At 39.3% G+C, this 22,399-nt stretch overlaps 1 long non-coding RNA gene across 1 annotated transcript; it reads left to right on the top strand.

Moving 5' to 3' along the window:
• Positions 1-11,428: 11,428 nt before the first annotated feature.
• Positions 11,429-22,110, top strand: LOC306899350. The gene is made up of 4 exons (XR_013787192.1): positions 11,429-11,546; positions 19,978-20,025; positions 20,128-20,193; positions 20,794-22,110. It is a non-coding gene; the product is annotated as an uncharacterized lncRNA (long non-coding RNA).
• Positions 22,111-22,399: the final 289 nt, after the last annotated feature.

Genomic DNA, 22,399 nt, shown 5'->3' on the forward strand with positions numbered 1-22,399 from the left:
ATTGCAAAAGAGAACAGATCACCGTTTCTGTAGAGTTCAAAATGCAGGTGTTTAGAGCAGAACGTATACTTTTCCTCTAAATTAGGCGTTGAGGGCTAAAAGAGGGGTAAAGAAAATTTGTGGAATTACTGGTTGATTTTAACCAGATGATTGTTGGGGTTGGACACCAGAGAGTTTTCATTAGGGACCCTAATTTACAGGCCTACCTCTGCATTCCAGCAGATGGTCAAAACTCCCCCCGGTCTTAAAATTCACCCCAACCCTCAACATCTGTGGGTGGGGAATACAAGTTCAGAGAGAAAAAATCATCAAGGTAGCAATAAAAACATAATTTATTTGTGCACTAAGTTTCAGAACGATTCGTCAATGCTAAAAACCAACCAAGACAGTTTTCTGATTTTGGAAGAGGGACATGCACAACATAGAGTATGCTTGTGCGCTACACTTTTTTGAGCGTTTCCTTTTTTTATGAGATGCCTTCTAACTGAAGTGATATAGTGATAAAGACATTTAACAGTACGCTAGCAAATAGTACTCATACAAAAATAGCACAACAATAAACAATAAAGTGTAAATAAGAATATAGAACTGATTAGATTGCAATGTTAAATTAAACTGTGTATCTTAAATGGTATATTTACGACAAATATATATTTCTATATAATGCTATACATTTCATATTGTCGCTGTCCTTCTGAAACCTAATGTCGAAATCTGCTCTTTCTCAGAAAGTGGAAAAATTGTGTGTTGTCAAAGTTAACAAGGACTTTTTAATACTTTTTATTGGTTAAATATTTACAAAACCCAGTCACAAACATAAAGGTTGACTAATAATAAGGATTTATACAAATAAAAACCACAAAATATGGAGATACAGGGTTTCAGAAGGACAGCAGCGATATTCTGTATTGATATATTGTCTCCACTTTCTCTGTGACACCAGTGCTGTGAAACAGCAGAGTCAATCCAGCAACCTCTCACCAACAGGCATTCTCCCACCGCACAAACAAACAAACAAACAAACGTGTTGACACTTTAAATTCATACAATTTTTAAAAACAGGACTATTGAAAACTAGTCCCTTGCAGTCCAGATCTCATCGATCTGAGCTATTCTTTTATTGATCCGACATATGAAACGACAAAATTGTTATTTTTAATGAAATATAATACATTCTGATTATAATAAAACTACAAAAGGACAATGCAATCATAAGCAGCAGTTAGAAAATCAGTAAAACAAATGCATGCTAGCTATTTGTGTCAACAAAAGCTGCAGTTCCCTGAAACATCATCCCATATTATCTGACACGGGATATTCAATAACACTTGCAGAAGGTCGGCCCAAAGAATAGCATACTGTGTTTTGGCACCAGAGTGTTGCTTGTAACACACATAAATGCCTCTTCAGGGTCATGTGATGACCTCTCTTTAGAAATATTTATGTTTCTGCCAACACGCTCGCGAAACACAGGTGCAGTCATTTTTATAATTCTCTTTGTGCTATCATTCATAATATAAAACAATAACAGTTTCACGTTGGTTGCATTCGACAAATCGCATGTATGCTTCATAATAGCTTGCGGTTTGTTGAATCGATCTTTGTGAGGCACTAAACAGAAAACAGAACACGGGTTCTGGGACATCCATTAGTCTTCCTCTTTAGCCTCTGTGTCAGATCAAGAGAGTCATTGGTCAAAATTGCAGCCAGCAGTCCAAACAAGAGTCTACTTCGAGACAGATTAAAGTCTGGTAAACTCAGAAATCCCCCCCATTACTTCTCCAGCACAATAAATCAAATCTCAGCCTGTGTTGTCTTGTCAGTGACCTTTGATCTCGTACAAAAAGAGGTCACCGTGACCGACGTGAATTGTAAGAAAACGCGCCGCTATGTAAACACCATTCATTTCTCCACTGTAAGGGTTAGGGAGCCGTACGTCGAATAAAAGAATGCCTCAGATGTCTGGAAATCTGAACATCTAATGGTATTTCATTCATCAAATTGTCTAGCACAGCTAATAGCTGCTGGCATTTAAGTTTTAACTCCAAACGACTAGTTGATGACATGTTTCCCCCACACATGTGTGCTGATAATGCCAAATGAAAAATGATGTGGTATTTGATGACTTAGCCGCCTACTCTGTTGTGTTCACTGAGGGAAAGTTTTTTATATTTGGAAATTTGAGTATTGCAATTTAATTAAAAGTCACAAATCTTTTCAGTCACACTATCATTAAGAATGTATTGTTGGCCCCAACAAACACACACACACTCACGCGCACACACACGCAAGATTTCTCCTACAGTTACACACAACAGTAAGAACCCAATTTAATGATACAATGACTAGCAGGGGGGTATTACATCTAAATGAGCTTGTTATTGTTTCCAGTCCATTACTTGCTAATGCTAGGGTAAACAAATCTGCAGGTTGCAAATAAGTTCACCTATCATGTACTTGTGAACGTGTGTGTAAACAGCAGACAGGGAGTGGGCTGGGCCGAGTTTAAGTACAGGGAGGAGTAAACCATGATATGGCTCTGTCTAAATATAGCCTCATGCTGCTAAACAGACACCTTACCGCCTTCTCATGTGAAATTAAGAGTTTGTGTCATCAGGAGGTCCGCTCGACCACTTTTCCCTGTGACCTATCTCTACTGGAGGTGGTACAGTCGCCTTTTCGTTGAGGTAATATGCTAAGTAAATGTAAAGGTGCAATGCACATCTAGTCGGTTGCTGTCGATAAATAAACCCCCTAGAGGATGATCGGGACCCCAATGCGTTCAGGAGGACTCGTATGAGCCGTTGTTTACATTGGATAACATACTTTTGGAATGTCATGACCGACCAATCACAGTCAAGTATTGCAGAGAGCTATGCAATAGTAATTTTACTGCTTGTTTGATGAAGATTGTTGTAAAATCAACAAAATGCACCGTAGGGCTGTCAAACGATCAATCACGATTAATCGCATCCAGAATAAATCATTGGTAAATATAAATAAATACATGTAAATATTTCCGAAAAGTGTGTGTGTTTATAAATCCAAAATTAATTGCACAGACACATATTATTTAAACACAAACCTTTATTCTGGATGCGATAAATCGCGATTAATCATTTGATAGCCCCAATGCATAGCTTGAGCGTCTTGATGCTTTTGAAATGTGGCACTTTAATAATGTATCTATGTAAGCCGGTAAACTTATTATAAATTTAAATCAACTGAAATCTGTTCTTTTTTCAGTTTTTTTGGTGTTTATCACACTACACCCAACTGAGTAGGCTGTATAAAAAATTTGATAAAAAATAAATAGAAAATTGTAGCTGCGTGAAATAACCCCCCCCCCCCTTTTTGTGGAAACAAAACAAACGAGCAACTAAGCACCGAGTCTCTCCTACTGTATACCAATTGGGAAGCATTTAAAGCTCTATCCATTAGGTTTCAAATGAACATCCAGAGAGTCAGTCTATCCCTAGTCTTATTGACTGAAGATAATAAATAGTCTTTAAATTGTCCCTGAAATTGTGTCCAACAGTGATTACAACCGGAGCCATGCTGTGCCTGTGTACAATAAAGAGAGAAGGAGAGAGAGAGATGTAGAGAGTGAGGAGGGATAAAAGTGAAAAGATACAGAGAGAAGAAAGACGCAGGACACCGAAAAATGTGTGTGCGCGCTTTACTTTAATCATCGGGCTGCATGTTAAGAGCCGGGCCCGGGTGGGGGGGTGGTTGTCTGTGTATCTCAGTGTCTGTGGAAGCCCATGCTTATGGAGTGGTCTTTCACACATCTCAGTAAGGATTTCACGAGCTGTCAGTCCCCTTTTGAAATCCAGTGGGGTCTCTCCCTTTGACTCTTTTCTGTCCAATAGAGCTGGAGACAAGCGTCTTTTCACAATGTCTCTATTTTGTTCTTGCGGGATTCTTCAGAGAAATATTTTGCAAGGTAGAAGGAAAATGGGCTAGAATCAATGACTGAGTCTAACGGTTATCGCTCAATTGAAGTTGGGATAAGCGGTTTTGGGGATCGGCTGCGATTAGCTTTAATTGAAAGGAACTTAGTTAAACGTATAAACTCAACGGCACTGTTAAATGGAAAACATTTGCATGCCGTTTACATTTTTGCTGTGTCGCACATATATATATGTATTTTACAAAAATAAAGCAATATGTAGAAAAGAGGCCAAGTGAAGATAGAGGGAAAGAGGCTGTTTCAGTGAGAAAACTGCTTAGGGCCTCTATGGGGGTAGAGACTTGGCTCTGTGCTATAGGAGCTTTCTATGCATTGTTAATCTTTGTGTAATGAGGAATTTAAGAGCAGAAGTGCAAACACACGTAGCATCCAGGCAGCGGTGTGTAAGTAGGGGGAATAATGCAGAGGGTAAGCCAAGGTGAAGCTGAAACTACACTGAAGTAATATGCCATGGGGTTTAGTAATGGTTTTTCTGGTAAGACTTTTATTCAGTTTGATTAAGAAAACCCAACAGTCTATGAAAGCCAGTTTGCTTTGTTGTACAAAAATAACTATTTGTATGCACACTATCTAAATAATAACATACATTTGGCTTGCTCACTGGAGTTTAACATGCACGAAAGGCTTGCTCACAGATAGGGGGCGTTTTTTGTATCGTGACTGAGGCATCATTGGCAGTCTTGGCCTACTAGATGCCCTAGGCAAGATAATAGGATAATACATAATAGTACATTATAGTTTAAATTTGTGCATAATTTAACATTAATAAAGTTTCACAAAGCAATCCAGACATAAGAAAGTTTCAATATACACTTTTTCTAAATATGGAAATGTGTGCTTTTTATAATCCTCAGTTAAAGCTATAAATAAAAAAAAGTAGCATGATGCCAATTGTAATAATGCTTAATAGCTATCCCAGAGTGAGTTCAACACAACTACCATCTCCCGCTCTCAGTGTGTGCCATCATATTGTGTCTGGGTGTGAAGCTCCACTATCATTTTACATTCACCCTCTTGGCCCCAGTTTGCTTGTGGCAGTGCCAAAGAGGCAGCCCATCCGCCATAGCTGAAGAGGCAGCTGATATTGACATGATTCTGGGGCTCTGATTGGCTGAGCCAGAGAGAGAGAGAAAAAGAAAGCAGAGCCAGGACAGGGCCTTGAGTCTCACCAGCTGCAGTCTGTCTTTAAGGAGCGAATGGAGAGGCGACTCATTGAGGCCATGGCAAACGCTAGATCGTAAACTTTCCCCTGCCTCTCCCTTTGATTGTCCTTGGACATCTGCCTGGCCCTCCCATCAGGAATGTGTGGCAGCTGTTTGCTGCAAGTGCCTTCACCGTGTGAACTCGGGGCTGTGCACGGGCCCCGGCTTAATGAATTGAGCCAACTCTAACCAGGTCGCCAGGGACACCCGTCTGCGGTGCATAACTCTGCTGTGGGGATGACAGGCAAGTGCAGGGGGCTAGGGGCTGGGAAATGTATATTATGGAGGTTAACCAGTTGCCCTCGCTCTGTAATTGGCTTAAATTGTCTCGGAACTGGATTTGCTTGGGTGTGTGTTTGTGTGCACAGAGGTGTGTATTTATGCGGGAAGGGCTGTTCGTGCTCCGAAGAGGTACAAAAGTTCAGTCGTGTGTGTGTTTTTGTGCATTTGTACATTTTTCACTGAATATATATTGTGCAACATCTTAGCATAAAGTACCGACTCTCACAGAAAAGTTGTGTATCGTGAATCAGTTTTAAAGTGGTAAGAGAGGGAAAGAGAGAGGCTGATTCACTGGCAGTCCGCCAGGCGGAGGAACGGCACTCAGGTCTCTCGGCTCTTTGAGAGCAGGCGGGGATTCTGTTAACTCGCCACACCTTATCTGCTCTCACTAAGACAAGCAAGCGAGCTCTGAAGAGGCAGCAGGGATACAAAGATTAATCATGGAGCAGGCACTGCATCTAATGGTTCACTGCAGGAAAGGAGTAGCTTCTGGTCGGCACAGCGTACTGTATCAAGAACGGATTAATCACAGTGCCTTTACAAGCACACACAGCTTTTTGCTTAATTGTATGGCAGGTGTTCCAATCATAACAAAGTGCACCTGTGTACGGAAAATCAAGGATTACAAATGTATTTGTTTGATATTAGAATAGTCATTAGGTGAGCATTACTATTATTAAGGAAATAGTTTGCACCAAATCAAAAATCGGTCTTGTAACATTCGAAACGTTCTTCTGTGGAACACAAAATGAACACCAGTGAATGCACCAGTCACTTTGCATGCAATTACATACTGTATAATAGAAACCAAAGCTTTTTGACAAAAAAAAGGCAAAAGCACTATTAAAGGGTCATGAAGTGGTCCATGTGGTGTTTAAGTTTGGGATACGGGCATTCTTCTGTGTTCCACACTTCCTTAAAGGTTTTGCTTTTATTTTCTTCTCTTAAAATTGATTTAATGCTGCAACCCTTAACTTTAGACTCTACATTACCGTCCCTGCTTGAAACAAAAAATTGCTGGTTACTTTACATACTTAGCTTTTCTTGTTATTAAAGTTGTGAAACAGCTCAATTTATAAATCAGTATCATAGGCTTACCATTGAGAATTGGATGAAGTTTTTACATTTTTATTTATTTATAATCCAAAAAGTTAAAAATCAGCTTTAAGTTAAACTTTTTGCATGCATGGCTGGACATCTATTGTTTTAGGGCTACACACACCCAGATACACGCCCACCATTCACGAAAACACTTCATGGAGGCCAGCACATGTTTACAACAACACATCCCTGGATAAAATTACAAAGGTGTGGATGCTGAGAGGATGGGAAATCCCTGATGCAGTGTGGAATGCTTTGATATCTCTCTGTTTTCTCACTTGAAAGCTTCAATAAGGTTAAGATCTCAGACCCAGTTCATTTTAGCGTTAGTCTGAAGTAGAATCCGGGATTACAGAAAACGTGGGGAGTCCTCGCTCTAAACAAGCAAGCCAACAAGTCAGAGGTGCCGACAGGGGTGGCGAGGAATCTGAGAAACAGGATTAAATGTGCTATTTTAAGCACCGTGGCTTAACAGTTAGCACACGTTCTGACGTGTTGCATTACAGCACTCCTGTGGCCGACGCAAGTTCGAGTCTGGCTCGCGTCATTTCCAGATCTCGTTTCAGTTTTTACAAGTGCAAAAAATGTTAGAACAAAAACAATCTATGTATTGGTGGTGTATGCGTACGGTTTTGTTGGAATGGGTACAAACGATAGCAGCAATGAATTTTATGGTTGCCATATTTTTTTTTTATATGACTTGTTTAGTAGCGACTATGCAGATTAAAGCTTCAAGCTACAGTTCCTTCTAACTTGTTATAGACTTATAAACAGTTTTAACAAAGTGCAATAGGCTTGTTTGTAAGTTCGTTCTAGTTGTTTTGTTTTATTTGAGTTCTCTGTGTTGGTCTCTGATGAGGCAAGAGCAGTGATGCCGGGCTCTCCTTAGAGCATGATGTGTTGTTTAAAACCTAATCAGAGACTAACTAGTCCCCAGTTATTTGTTTCGGGGCCCCGACGCTTGAGAGTTCCCAGATGTTGTGAAAGGTAGGGAGTCGATTGTTTATACAGCAGTGAATCTTTTCCAAACACACGCGTTCTATCAGCCCGCACGGCTATCTATCAAGGGAGGCAGAAGTTACAGTTTTTCTGAAGTCAGGCAGACACAAAAGCCCTTCGGCAGCAAATTACTACTCCCACCCCACCTGCTGTAGCCAGCGTGCTGGCGGCGCAGCGCTCAGACGCGAAACCTGCCTCCGATCGATCGGTTATTGTTGCAGCTGGGCTCCGCTTGATGGTTTATTTAAGCGGCTCCACATGCTTGTGGAGGGGGGGAAAGCAGCTGAATACATAAAACAGGCTCTCAGAACCACTTTGTGGTCCGGGGGAAGAGTAAATGGAATAATAAAATCCAAATGGTTTCATCCTATTTTCTGGGCTCGTAAATCCGGGGAGTCACCATTTACCTTTATGATCCGACGCACGCGGAGAGAATATGTGTGTATGTGTTGTGGCAAGTGGGTGGGAGACGGAGTCGCTGTGTATGTTTTGGGTAAATGCGGGTGTTTTTTGTGGAAGGATTCACCAACAAACTGACTAGCACATATGGTTGCAGGATGGGTCAGAACTGACTTTGTTGTACACTTTAGTTTTCCTGACTCATGGTTTTGGGAGAGAAGTCTTTCAGTGTGTTTCTCCTTTCATTGTGAAAATGTTTGAGGTGCCATTGTACACCTTTTTTTATCTTTTTTACAGAGTGCTGTATAAAAGAAAACAGCATGTATCTTGTTGGGTTTCTATGCTGTGAGGTTTGACATGACAGGTAACGTTTTTGACAAGCGCATAACTGATAAATTGCGGTATAACTAAAGTTGCATGACTGAGAGTGCATGCCATCCAGTTCACTGGCTACTGTAATGATGCTTTTGCCAATGTAATGGCGTTCTGTCTTTTGAGGTGCACTCTTGCATGGCTCTACAGTAAGGGAGAATGCTTTTAAGCAACTAGACTGCAGAGAAGTGTGTGTAAGCACTGTCAAATATTTGCCAAGTTTCACCTGGTCGCTTGGCGCTTTTGTAGCTGTGATAAGTTCCCTAGGTCAAGTGTCAATGACTCACTTACAAAATATGCATCTTTTATTTATATTGTATACCACTTTGATTTTTGAAATGTAAGGAATAATGTATAACATTTTTAAACATACAGCATAACAATTTGAGTTATTTTTGAGTTAGTTTGACTGTGACAACTTGCCCCGAGCAAATCTTAAAAAGCTTTCGATTAAAAAGGGTATGCTTAAATATTTTTAAAGGCAACATTTTATTTCGAATATTAATTTCCTTCATAAAAATGTATTAAATTAAATTGTGAATAAACAGCTGTTATGGAACTCCTTCAGTACATTTAAAAATATCTTTGGGGTAGACCTCAGGAACGTGGTTGATAAAATGCCAAGCAGGCAAAAGGTGACTAAAATATAAAAACATTTTTAGATTCGTGTATATAAGCAAAGGGCTAGTCACGGTTGCCTAGCAGTGAAGATAAAGGTTTATGAGTAAAGTAACATGTCCGCTCTGTTTGGTAAAGATCTCTGTGCACCACATGTTGGATTATCTGGTGAAGGCCACATGCTTTTCAGTCGGTCCACACACATATTTGTGTTTGGGAGTGTCTGTGTGTAGTCATCCTGCCTGTGATGACTGTCTTGAGCTGCAGAGGCCCCAGAGCTGTCAGCACAGCGTCAAGGTCGAGTCGTGACTTTCCTCATGGAAGGGTCACAGAGCAACAGCACAGGACTCTGCCCATTTCCTTCCCATGGGGCCACGGCAAGGATACGTCCTGACTTCCTACTGCCACAGACACTGAGAGGAAACGACTCAAAGCAAACATGCAACTTTTACTTTAGGATGGGCTTGGCTTTGTTTAAGAAGTTCTACATTGCAGCCAAGTGATGGATGGATTTTTCTTCATGCAAGGTGTGCTTGCCAAGAGTATCACAGTTTTCATTATTCTCGTTTGTTTTTCTTCTTTATGTGTCCCATTTGTAGTCTGACAGTATAAAATATGCATTTTAGGATTATGTAACACTTGTACCGCAGGTGTGGCGTAGTTGAAGACTAAGGAACATTTTAACACAGTTTAACCTGTTAGATAACAGATGGGGTGGATGTCACTATCGTACATGCCCGCCACCGTGTAAAGTGTGTTTAAACATTTTAAATATTTACAAAACAAGTACAATTTTGAAGTAAGAAAAGAAAAGTTCATGTCTGCTTTTTATTATGATTGTGTTAAATTACAATTTTGGTAGTGTTACAACTGATGTCAATGAAATAGGTTGTACCAACATTATTCTTTACTACTTTTAACTGTCACACAACTCAGTTTAAGAATAATATATCATTGTGTAAAAAACAGCGCAACTGTCAACCCTGTCAAAGTTGATCATAATGAAGCATGTATACAAAATATGCAACATTTTTAAAAACAATAAAAATGTTATCATGCAAATTCGTTTAATGTGAATTCTGTAAAATACATTACATCTTAATGCTTTAGAGCATTTAGTCTGATTAAACTCCCCTTGAAAATCGTATTTATTGTCTCTTAAAACTGTCTCGCTAGAAACATACAGCACATAGTTTACCTGTCATAACAGGGTTAAACGTCATCAATTGGCCACATTTCAGGATAAGCAGAAGCCAAAGCATATAAAAATTAAATTTACAGTGGAAAATATAGCTTGGTAAAATCTAGTTTTATTACTTTTTCTATTATTACAAATGAACGAAGTCTTTCTTTTCTCAAGAATGTAATGGCATTACTTTTATACCATGGCCTTACTGCACAGCAGAGTCTAATTTAACTTTACAGTTCTTTTAAAAAGAACAAGGCACAGCTATTTCCACTAACTAGATGTTAAATATGTTCATTTCAAAGAAAGCAATAATGAACATAAACTGTTCTTTTAAACGAAAAGCTGCTTTGATTGCATTCTGCCTCGCTAACAATTGTCAAACACTTTCACTTGACTTTGTAGCACTTTGAACCAGCAAAGGTAAGTCTTGCAAAAGAGTCAGATGCTCTTATATTTGGGATATTTTTGTAAACCCCCAAGAGAGGGAACGTGCCCCAGAAAACGCTGAGGGCTGAGAAATATTATGAGAGAAGCACTGTTTATGCAGACCTCAGGTTCACGGCAGAGAAACAAAAAATAGCAAATCCCCGTAAGAGCTAAACCTTCACCTATTTACAGAAATACTAGGCACCAGAATGAAAATATGAAAATCAATGGAAAATAATGTTTAATGTTCTGCCCAGCTAACTGGGGTTACATTGCATCTCTTTTTCTTGTATATAGACAAAAGTCTACCATTCATGAATAGCTATTCTGTTCCGTTTCTTGTTTTTTTCCTGTTTCCTTTTGAAGAAAGAATAAAAACATATTTTATTATAATCAAAGCAAATTATAATAAAATGATATGTATCTGTAATTTGCTTTTTAAAAGGAGAGCAAATGACTAGCAATAATTCATGTTGAGCTTGAACCCCCAACTATACAGTACAATACTATACAATACAACAGTCCTTCAACTTAATACTATATATAATTCTTACTTTGATACATTTCTTGGATTTGGGTCACAGTTTGAGATTGTCGTACAACAGTTTTCAAACAAAGACATTAAAATTCATGTTAGGCTATTTCACAGAGTAGATTTGTTTTTAAATAAAATACTTTGTAATGATAAAGGCGTGCTTCAAAAGATTTTATACAAAACTTTACCAAGACTGTCCCTTCATGTTAGTGAGGAATGTATTTAAGGTGGAATTTATAATATATCTGCACTTAAATTTTAAAAGAGCCCCTTGTGGAAATGTTATTAACCTTTGTGTTTTCACTGCTGTGTTTTACCTTTTCTCTATGAAGGTCGCATGCCACACTCTGAAGCTGCGTAGTGGAATTGACAGAGGAACGGAAAAAGCAAACTTGCCCATCCCGAAGGCGCAAAGCTCCGGCATTACGATGCAGTAATGAAAATGTTACGGTGAGACTCACATCAGAAATCAGCAAGTGCAAAGGCAGATAATGAATAACAAATCCATTGTTTTGTAAATGGGGACACACTCATGCTTGACTGCAAAAGATATATTTATATGGGTTGATGGGACCATTTATTTTGCATTGTCCTTTTTGTTCATTAGAGAGTGCACACTCAAATTTGTTGCATTTGAGGCTTGAATATCATGTACGTTTTTAGAGCTTGCATAGCGTCTTCATAACTGAACTTGCGTTGAATATGATACTATGTCTGTTAACTATCGCAGGCCAAAAACACCAAGAGCAACAGAACAGTGCTCTGTATTGTAGTGTTTGTGGGGCTAATGGCAGGTGAGAAGCACAGAGAATAATTCACACATCCAAAGACATTATTCTTGTTACTTTGTATTCTGTAACCTTGCAGCCGTGTGGTATGATTTTATGTGCCACAACAGCCCTACAATTAAACATGATATGATATAATACATTTAAAAAAAGTTTATTTAATAACATAGATATGCACTCGCTCATGCTTTCGGCCTAGACCTGTGGATTAATTGTGTATTCATTTTATAAACCTGCCACACTTAAGGAAGTCTTTGCAAACAATTTGAGGATGAAGCGATGCGAACTAAATTACAATTAATCACAAACCCACAGCTTGACGGAAAGGTGAGCATATTCGCATGCAAAGAGGACATTTCTATAGACGTCCTAAAGGCACAACAGCATGACACCAAATGATTGGCACTAAAAAACTTGAACATTTCAAGCAGGGGAAAATAATAAAACTGTATGATATGACCCCTTTAAGCAGTCAGGAAAACTCTAGAAAATGAAAGTGCTCACACATGTCAGCAGTTGCCAACAGTCCTGTAATACATCCAGACGACGGGTTCCATAAACGTTTATTGTGTGTCATCACTTTTGGTACCTGTTACCTTTTTTCTCTCTTATGCCACCAAGAACATCAAACCTTCCTGGATTTGTGACAGCCTCTCTAATTACCTCTGCTATTTACGGTGCTCGGCCCGTCTGCTACTGATTTCTCCATTATCTTGACAGTCAACAAACTGGTCCCATTAGAACAGCAGTGGACGAGGCTCGCCTGGGGCAGGCCTGGGCTTTGGCGACCGCAAATCGCTTCTGTATTAAAAGTCACCGTGTAATAACTGGCTTCAGCTTTATCGCTGAAGTGCCTGTTTTCTGAGTGAAGGGGTGGGAAGCTGAGGTTTCTCTTTGTACGAGTTTTATTGACTGACCCACACGCTCTGTGTTAGAAAACCTTTGAAGGTTCTGCAAGATGGTTTAAACCTTTTAACCAGGCGTCTGATCACATCCTGGTCTCTCTGCATCCTGGGTCTTATGTAGATGGAGGTTAAAGGGGCTCTTTGTAGAACAATCAGGCTTTAGGCTTATGAAGTTTTAGGTGGAGAACAGGACACTTTTCCTAGTTATTGATGCTGTGTTATAAGGTAACGTTTGAACATCTTACTTTTTATTTTTGTTGTGGATAGTAGTTCATGTACATGTAAGATAATTGTATTCTGTGTTTACTGAGCATGTCAGGAGGCAAATGGCTACACATTGACCTGGAAGAAATGTGTCTTTTCGCAGAAGGTCAACCTCCTTTTAGAAATCTTTAGATGTCAAGGCTGTGTCACCAAACATGACATCACCACATATTAACTTGCTTAAAAGATTTGTCATCTAATGTTTGTGATAAAAGTAATGCTTACATTTCATCGTGTAGAGGTCTCAAATAATTTGCCATTTTGTAAGGAAAATAAATCAAGGATTTAAAATACTTACTTATATAATTGTACATTACATACACATGTTTTTTTTTATTTATAAACCTGCCTGTGAAAACTAAAAGCTAAAATAAAATAAATTAAAATATAGTTATATCATAACCTGGATTTCTCGAACAGGGTCACCTAATCCAGCTTTATTAAAGAAGCTTATTAATACTAAGCTATGTTAAAGAAGTTCACATATATTTTTTCTGTAATTTTTCTGTCTTTGCATCAACAACATAGATATTCACCTCCAACGAGTGTCAGGACACAACAGTAGCCTCCACATTGAAACTTTTTAACAATGCTGTCAAAGCTTTAGAGCTTAAATGAAACATCAAATTAAGAAAATTTCGATTAACTTCCCTCTTTCTATAGACACATCTCCATGCAGATGGACAGCTTCTTGACAGCATGACATTGTTCGGGAAATGTGACTTTAGAGTAAAGGTCATTACTCCTCCTTCTTGACGCCTTTACATGTCACTCACAAGAATGGTGTGAAGACCAATCAGGGCCTTGCATGCCTAAAGTCACAGTTATGTCTCTAGGGGTGGTCAGCAGTCCTCAGGATTGGGCGGTTGTATGGAGGGTAAAGGAGGTCAAACCTTTGACATTTGCCGTGACACTAGCCCTCTATTTTTATGCTGAGGCCTTCTCGTGCCAATTACTTTTTCTGCCGTGTATAGGGGTATCTAGTTGCAAATGTCACCAATAGAATGGACTTTGTTATTAGAGACCGTGTGTGTGGGTCTGCGTGTGTGTTTGCGTACTTCTGCATGTGCTCCTCAGGTCCCTTATGCTGTTTTTGGTCATTATTATCAATTAGTGGCACTTTATGAAATAGTGGAAATAATCGCTGAGCTAGTCATCATTTTGATATTGCTGAGATGAAGATTAAGTTTTGGTATATGGCGCAATAAATGCGCAATAAATTATTTATAAACGGGGAAGAGGAACAATGGTTTGCAGTCAACTTTATTTAGCCGTTGAATGATTTACAAGAATCAAACATGTCGATTTGTAAGTGAATCTGTCTAGTAATGTGTATTTTTAAAAGCAATTAGTTTTATTCATTAATCTAATTTAATAATTTATTAGCTACAAATATTGGTGTAGGAAAAAAGTAAAAAGTTTCTGTAAACATGTTTTAGCAAAATGTTTGTTTTGGAAAGTGACACGTTTGGACTAGATGTTTACACACTGGGTGTCGAATGCTTGGCTTAGTTTGAAACCAGCTCTTTGTTTTCAGACACTGAAGGTTGCTTATTCTCAATGCCTGTTCTACATTTTTATGGGATTTACCAAAAGTCAGTCCAATATAGACAGATCCTCCACTTCAAAAAATAAAACCAAGCAAAACAGGTAAAACAGTGGTATTGGATCCTTCCTATTGAACGACTTTAAGATTTTATGTACCCCCTCTGGGTAGATGAAGTGTTACGGACTATACAACCATTGTATTTAACAGAGCGAGCATAAAAACAAAATTGCTAAAAGGTGCGGCGGAGAGCACATTATTGGAACTTACCGTGCAGAACACGAGCTTCCACAGTCAGTTTTTTTTTGCAAATTTCAGCCGAACTGATCGACCATACATTTGGTTAATAGGTCAGGCAGTCGAGCAACAGAAGTGCACACACATTACAGCGCATAAAAGCTGCCCAGAGGGAGGGAGGCTTAAAACCTCGAAGTTGAACAATATCTTAAGTATTACAGAGAGAACCTGGGGGAAAAGGCCAAGGGGTCAAGTGTTTTGTGTCACTTTTAAAACTCAATAACTTAGCGGACTCCCCGTCTCGTATTTAAAGTATTAAGCCGTTTTATCTTTCCTGAAAGACTTTGTGCTTATTTCTAAGCTAGGAGATTGCTAAGATGAACCGTTTCAGATGTTACCGTAATTCACCTGTCCCTCTGGGAAAGGATCGCGTTTTAGTGACGGCTTGATCGTGTCAATATTCAGCTGGTTTTAAATGTCTCCCTATGGCACTGGCGCCTGAAAATATGGATTTTTCATCTTCGCTACTGCATTGACTCATGAAGGCGGCAGAGGCCAATGATTCCTGAGAGATATGTAACAGATTTGTTTTAATTAAGTGTGCAAACAAAAGAGAAATTGGATCGTTGACTGAAACACTGGAGCTGGAACAATAACGCCACTAATTGCTGTTACTGTTTTTTTGTGCGCAAATCGATAACCATTGCTCAGCTGTACGAAACTCTTGCCGCACAGTAAATAGTCTGCACACCCGAATCAGTCAGGGGTGTGAGAACTTACACCATGCAAATGTGATGTTCACTCAACTATAGTTTTACGATCTGCTGTTTGCTTAATTATTTTGCGCAAGTTGATTTTTCGAAAAAGAATTTGGCTTTGTGGTGGGCCCTACGTGAACTGGCCCATACAAGGTGTTGGCCATCGCTCAGGCTAACGTTGCTAAACTACAAAACCCAGCAAATAAAACGCTCAAAGGATTAGAACAATTTAAAAAGCACTCCCCCATCCTTTCAAATGTGCTTTCTTTCGCACCGCAGCTATTTCTCCGCACCCAGCATGGGCTCCGCTTTGTGGCTTTTAATAACTTGCCTTTCTTAGCCACTACCCCCTGAGACAAGTTTTTTTTCTTTCTGCGTTTTCATCTCTGCCCCTCACTTCATTCGTGCCGTCCTGTTTCTACCTACTAGCAGCTGCAAGGAGGAGCGAGGCCTGCGTGGTGGAGGTGTCGGCAGCAAATTTCCTCCAGTTGCTCGACGCGCTAATCCTCCCCTTTTCTTCGCAGCTCAACCATTATATTGCAGTTTCATTGACTGGTAGGTGTTGTGTTGCAGTGGAATCAATAGCTGAGGGGATCCCAGCCCAACGATTAGCTTGTCAGTCAGGCCTGTGCAGTAGGAAGAGAGGGAGGCAGCATAAATCCTGGAATACCAGGGGCCACCAGCATAGAGAAGCAGGAATGCTGAGAACTGTCGAGCGCGCCGTACCACCTGTTGTGGAAGGCAACATGTGCTGCGTGTATTAACCTTTCTGCTACTGTGGTTTAACCGCCGGCCACTCCGAGGCCAGAAACAAGGCCTGGGTGAAACATGTCACACATACAGTGTGTACACATGGGCACGCTATTACACTCACAATCCTCACACTGTAACTTCACACCAACATCACACACATCACTATCCGGTCTGTGTTCTTTAGATATATAAAACTTTTAATAATCTTCTTTGATGCTTGTTGGTATGTATGTTATTCACTCATGTCATCATTCGAGTATCTATCAGGTGAGTAAAAATGTAATATCCCATTAGTGGGGCATGTTGTCACACTACATGGAGAAATTATTTACAAAAAATCACATCAATAGGTTTAACCAACAGTAAACTAGTGCTTGGGGGCACAAAAAAATGCATTTGTGTATTTCACTCTTATCATTACATTTACTGAGATATGACCCTTGTGACAACTAGCCCCAGGGCCCCCCATTTACACATTCCATGGTATATCTAGTGTTTTATTTTGATTTTGTAAATTTTTCTTGCCATTGTGCATTCCATAAGCAACTCAAAGCAGTTTTAAGAACCCTGATGGAAGACAGGAAGATGATCCACTTAACATTGCTGTAGAGATAGAGTTCAAGGTATTATAGTGGTTTTGGTGCATTACATTTACATTTATGCATTTGGCAGACGCTTTTATCTAAAGCGACTTACATTGTATTATATCATACAGTTTATGTTTCTAAGTATGTACAATCCCCTGGGATCGAACCCACGACCTTGGCATTGCTAGTACCATGCTCAAACCACAGAGCTACAGAAAAGCAATAAATCAATACTTCTGTCAATCCCATGATACACTAGGTTTTGTTTCAGTATGGAGCGAAAGAAAAAGTAACTGTACACTATTTGTGTATGAGCCAAAAGGACAGTGAATTTAGCAAGAACAAATCAGTGGCCTTGCAAAAAATATTTGGCCGCTCTCCCAGAGTGGACATACAGTTCATCATCAATAGAATGTCACTTGATATTTGAAGGATTCATACAGCACAGACAAAGATAACAAATAACAAATGGTCTATTGTGTTTCCTTTACATTGGAAAACTTGAGCTAAAGGATTATTTGTTTGATGCTTTTATTTTTTTCAGTTTTTGATACCCATGTCATATCATATAATTGGGTTATCGTTTGTTTGTTTTCGTTTTGTTTCGTTGTTTGAATTCTGTTGCTTTTGATTGGCACATGGATATGATTACAACCATCTATTGCTGAATCAGACCGGTGTTAACAGCACAGTCTTTGTGCTGATAGATCCTCTGAGCTTACAAATCAGAGCGGACAGGAACGTGGCTTCTCCCTCCACATGAGATTGCTGACAGTGTGAGTGAATGCATGTGTTAGGAACCTGTGTTCGTTCTTTTAGGCCTGACAGTCACTGTGTTAGCTTCTTAACATGGTGCTTTGAGCTACAGAAAGAAAACTACACTTAAAAAAGTAAGGCTGTGACCTGAATCACTTTTTTTAGATCTGTGGCTTATTTATCATTTGATCTCTTAAGAAAATGAAAAACACCCTGCCTGGATATCCTCCCTTTTCCAGAAGGTCAAAGCTTTTCTGATCTGATAATCGAATAAGAAGACCAGAACTTAAATTTAAGGGATACAGTAGTTCACCCAAAAATCACTCTTGTCACTTCAAACCTGTATGATTTTCTTAACACAGAAGAAGATATTTTGAAGAATGTTGGTATGCTGTTGTTCGGTTACCAACATTGTTAAAAAACAAAACATTGTTTTTTGTTTCGCAGAAGAATAAAAATCATACAGGTTTGAAATGACAAGAGGAAGAGTAAATGACAGAATTTTCATTTTTCTCTTTAAAAGTGTATAAATAGTGTAAAAATTATTATTGTGTTTTAGTAGAAATAAGAAAGCCGGTCTGATTGCTTTAACTTGTTTTTTTTTTTGTTTCAAACCTGGACTGACCCGTTTGAGTGACTTCATTCACTGCTATTAACATCATCCCTTTTGCCATGTGTGTCCTTAAACTCTGGCTGATTTCAGAATCCCATCTGAGAGGACGGCCAGCAAGCTGACGGCTGGAATTAATGAGCGAGGACCTGCAGTGGTTTGGCAGGTAGCGGGGGCACATGGAACAATGAGGCCTGTTGCATGTAATCACTTGAAGCTGCTGTCATTAGTGTAGGCCTGATGCAGGACCAGCGTGGGCCCAGCGCAGAGAGGGCCAGGCAGGAAGTGTTGGCCAGCTGCTGCCAAGCTGTCATCAGGAGGGCAGACTTCTGGGGGGGGTGGAGTGTAATGGTGTTGGGGGGTGGCTGAGGGCACTGTTGCAGGACCCGCCGGAGTCAAGGGCAGAACGGAGTGTTCTGATCATTAGTGTGTGTGTGTGAGCGAGGGAACACTTTGGAATTGTTGACCATATCTGTATGTTTTCTTGTCTACGGGTGTGATGTCATTGTGATGTGTGTGTTCGACACCACTACGTTTAATCCACTGACAGGCACGCAGAAACAAAACCGACCACCTCTGGTTGGCACGCAACCTTTTTAGGTTCTGGTTAAATGTTAGTGATACTTGATCTATGCCTATATATTCATAAGCCTGTGCGGTTATTTGTCAAGACGATATGCATAGGCCTCATAAGAATATTCCAAATGTCACGATCTTTCATGACCGTAAACCAAAAGTGTCAACTCTGTATACACAACACTAAGCCGGTGGCTGACAGCCATGAGCCCATTCGTGCGTCAGCAACTTTCCACTCCCCCATCTGCAGAAGGCTCCGCCCTTAAACACGATTAATAATGTTTGCCAACAAATGATTTTTAAATGTGTTTATCATTACCGACCACGTTATTTTTATAACTGTTATTAAATATGTGGCGGGTTGTTGGAGCTGCGGCCTCGCGGTTAGAGCTTCGACAAGTTCTGTGATGGTGCTCATTCAGGAAAATGAGTTTGAAGCTTTGTTGTTTCCTGTTAATAAACTGCCTAAGGGGTCAAATCTGTTTTGTCTGTGTTGATAGATACGTGGTTTATAGTTAGGCATTAAGCTACGCCATGGAAAGCTGTGCGTACATGTCCTATATTTCTGTCCTCTGTGTATGTCTGGACAGGGCTTAGCTGGTCTCTTAAGAGTCCTTATGAAACGGTCTGTGAGAATGTTGGAGGTTCTAAGGAGAAACCCTCCTCAAGAGGAAAAACATACTAGCGTGTTAAGTTATTAAGCCCCTCTTTGGGCAGTGTGTGTGAAACAAGCTCCCACAAGGGTGGGTTAGAATCCCTTAGCTCACATTACCCCTCCCATTGGCTTTGTCTCTTTTTCAGGACTAGGTTAGAGGGGTCACCCTCTTCATGTGGATAGGTCCTTTGGCCCAATTACGCTGCTACAGTGCTCAATTAGCCACAATCCCTTCTTTTCAAGGTGATGTTTGAAGGGCTTTACATTTTTTAAGGTATAAAGAAATAGTGAGGGCCCCCAGAGTGAAATGAAATTAGGGAACATAATCGGAGGCTCAACGTAAATCATTATCTTTGAAGTATGTACTGTCGACAAATATTCATTTCTTCTGCTCTTTATATACTTCCATCCCTTGCTTTAAATGTAATGCATTTTTCATATTTCAGAAATGAAGTTCTGTGTTACAAAGATGCGTTTGCTGCTCCATCCTTGAGGTAAGTAATTTTGTGGGATGTGTCTGTAGAATTCACAGACAGAAAGTTTAAAATCGATGATCAGGGGATGTTTTATATACATTCATTTTATATACATTGAAGGTCAAGGCCCATCATAGATCTCCGTTCAAAGAGGGCATCCGATGCAGCCTGGTCTACCCAAATAAGGTCAGCTTCTGCCACTAGCAGCTTAATTTAAGGTTGGGAATTAGCCGTGTTTATATGATATATCAGAAATATGGTGCGAGGAAGAAAATGTATTGTTGTTAAACAGCAAGAGGCCTTTAGCGCTTGGCAGAATGCCCACCAGACACCTGTGGTGGGGCTGGCACATGAAGGGTTTTTGCCCCTGCAAACCACACACATTCCCCATCCTCACTTCCAAAATACCTCCAGTATTCATCTGAGGTGTTTTAGGATTTGGAGGCATCAACTTTGTTGGAAGCTGTCTCCTGGCTGTATGGCATGAGACCTGTGGAAAGAAATCAAGTTTACTGTCTACACACACACACGTGCGCGCTCACGCCCCGAGCAAGGGCCAAAAAACCTGTGTGTCTCTTGCCCTTCCGTCTCTTTGTTGGCTTCAGTGTTTAACTCATCTGCCAAACGTGCTGTCCGCTTTTACTGTAAAACCCCTCACCAGATGTAACAGAATCCTGCTTTTCATCTGTCAGCTATTACTTACTGTATCTGCTTTGCCCCAAATACGCTTTATTTTCTTGCAGCAGAACTAGCGTGACTGTAATTTCTCTTGTTTTCTTTCCACAGGGAAACTTGAGAAATGTGGGGTTGAGGTGGGATGAGCTGATGTCAAACTTGTCACCTGAACTTGATGGACCTGCTGTTTTTTAATGAGCAAAGAAATATAAGTGACCTATGGCTCTTAATACTTCACACCACTTTACAGGGTTTAACCTTAATCACGTGTTTTGATTTGTGCTTCTCATAGGCTGGTTGACTTGTTTTAATACACTCAGAAAACAAGTTTAAACAGACTGCTTTATAGCATATTCTTACATACAGTAAAATCTTGCTTCTTGGTATTTGCCACCTGGGTGAGAACAGAAATCTGTTTGTGACTAAATATATGATATAATTATTCTACCTTAAACCACTGATATTTCTGTTCTCTTCCTGCTGTAATTTCAGTCAAACAAAACATGCAGTTCTCCAAACGAAATGATGTTGAGTTTAATATTAATAATTGATGAATTTATCCACAGCTATTTTCTGTTTGAAAAAATGAACTACAAATATTCCAGATGTATAGTTATATACTCTCTGTAGTGTGGCTGTCATACGATTGTTTGCGATTAATCACATCCGGAAGAAAAGTTTGTTTACATAATATATGTCTGTGTACTGTGCATATTAGTTTAGTATTTATAAACACATACTGTACATGCATACTGTATATTTAAGAAAAATATAAAACATAAAAAGAATAAACTTTTATATATAATTTCAAGTATTGATAAATATAAATAAATACATCTAAACATTTCCATATACATATGTGTGTGCGTGTGTGTATGTGTATCTATTTCTGTTTATAGCACTTCCTGTTTCATATTTTTCTAGAATTATTAAAATCTTACATGCGTGATTAAATATTAAAGATATTGATTTAACATTTATATTCGGTTATAAATGTTCTGTTAGTTGTACTCTGTTCAAACGTTTGTGCAGTGTTAATAAATTGAAACATGAAGTTCTTCTGGACCAGCTTTAAACCGGGATTGTTTACATTTTTCGAAGCGGTCTATACTTATGGTATATATCTTTTTTCTTTTTGTATGCAAATCTACAGAATGTCGTTTTGTGAAACTCTTGGTGTTAACCGGAACAATGTCATATTAGCACTGAGCCAATAGAGTAGTGTTAATCCCTAACACTCTCAATTTTCAAAACATAGCAAAAGCTTACAAATGGACGACTGTATTAGGGAACAATCTTTTGTACTTTTCATACTCGTTCCAGCACACACGTACAGTATGTTGTGTTAGATTTAAGTTTGATTTTGTCTTACTTTTGTCTGATTTTGATCTAACCTGGTAGGTTTTCAATAAACAGGGTATATAGTTTAAACCTATTGTTGCATAGTGCCATTATTTGCACACTTCAACTTCTTGTTTTGAACAATTACATAAAGTACATAAGTACATCATCTAACCTGCTATTTTATGTTCTAAACAGAGATGGCAATGTAGAGGCAAAAATGCCAGATAACAGTTTCCTTTAATAACTTATATTTGCATCTACCATATTTCCGTACACATTATCCATGCTTCTTTAGTGACTTACAACGACAGACATGCCACTTATAAGCCTGTGGTTGCTCGCTGGATAGGATCCCCTGTGTGCTTTGTTATTT

This window comes from Barbatula barbatula (assembly GCF_947034865.1).
Source record: "Barbatula barbatula genome assembly, chromosome: 10".
Taxonomy (NCBI): Eukaryota; Metazoa; Chordata; class Actinopteri; order Cypriniformes; family Nemacheilidae; genus Barbatula; species Barbatula barbatula.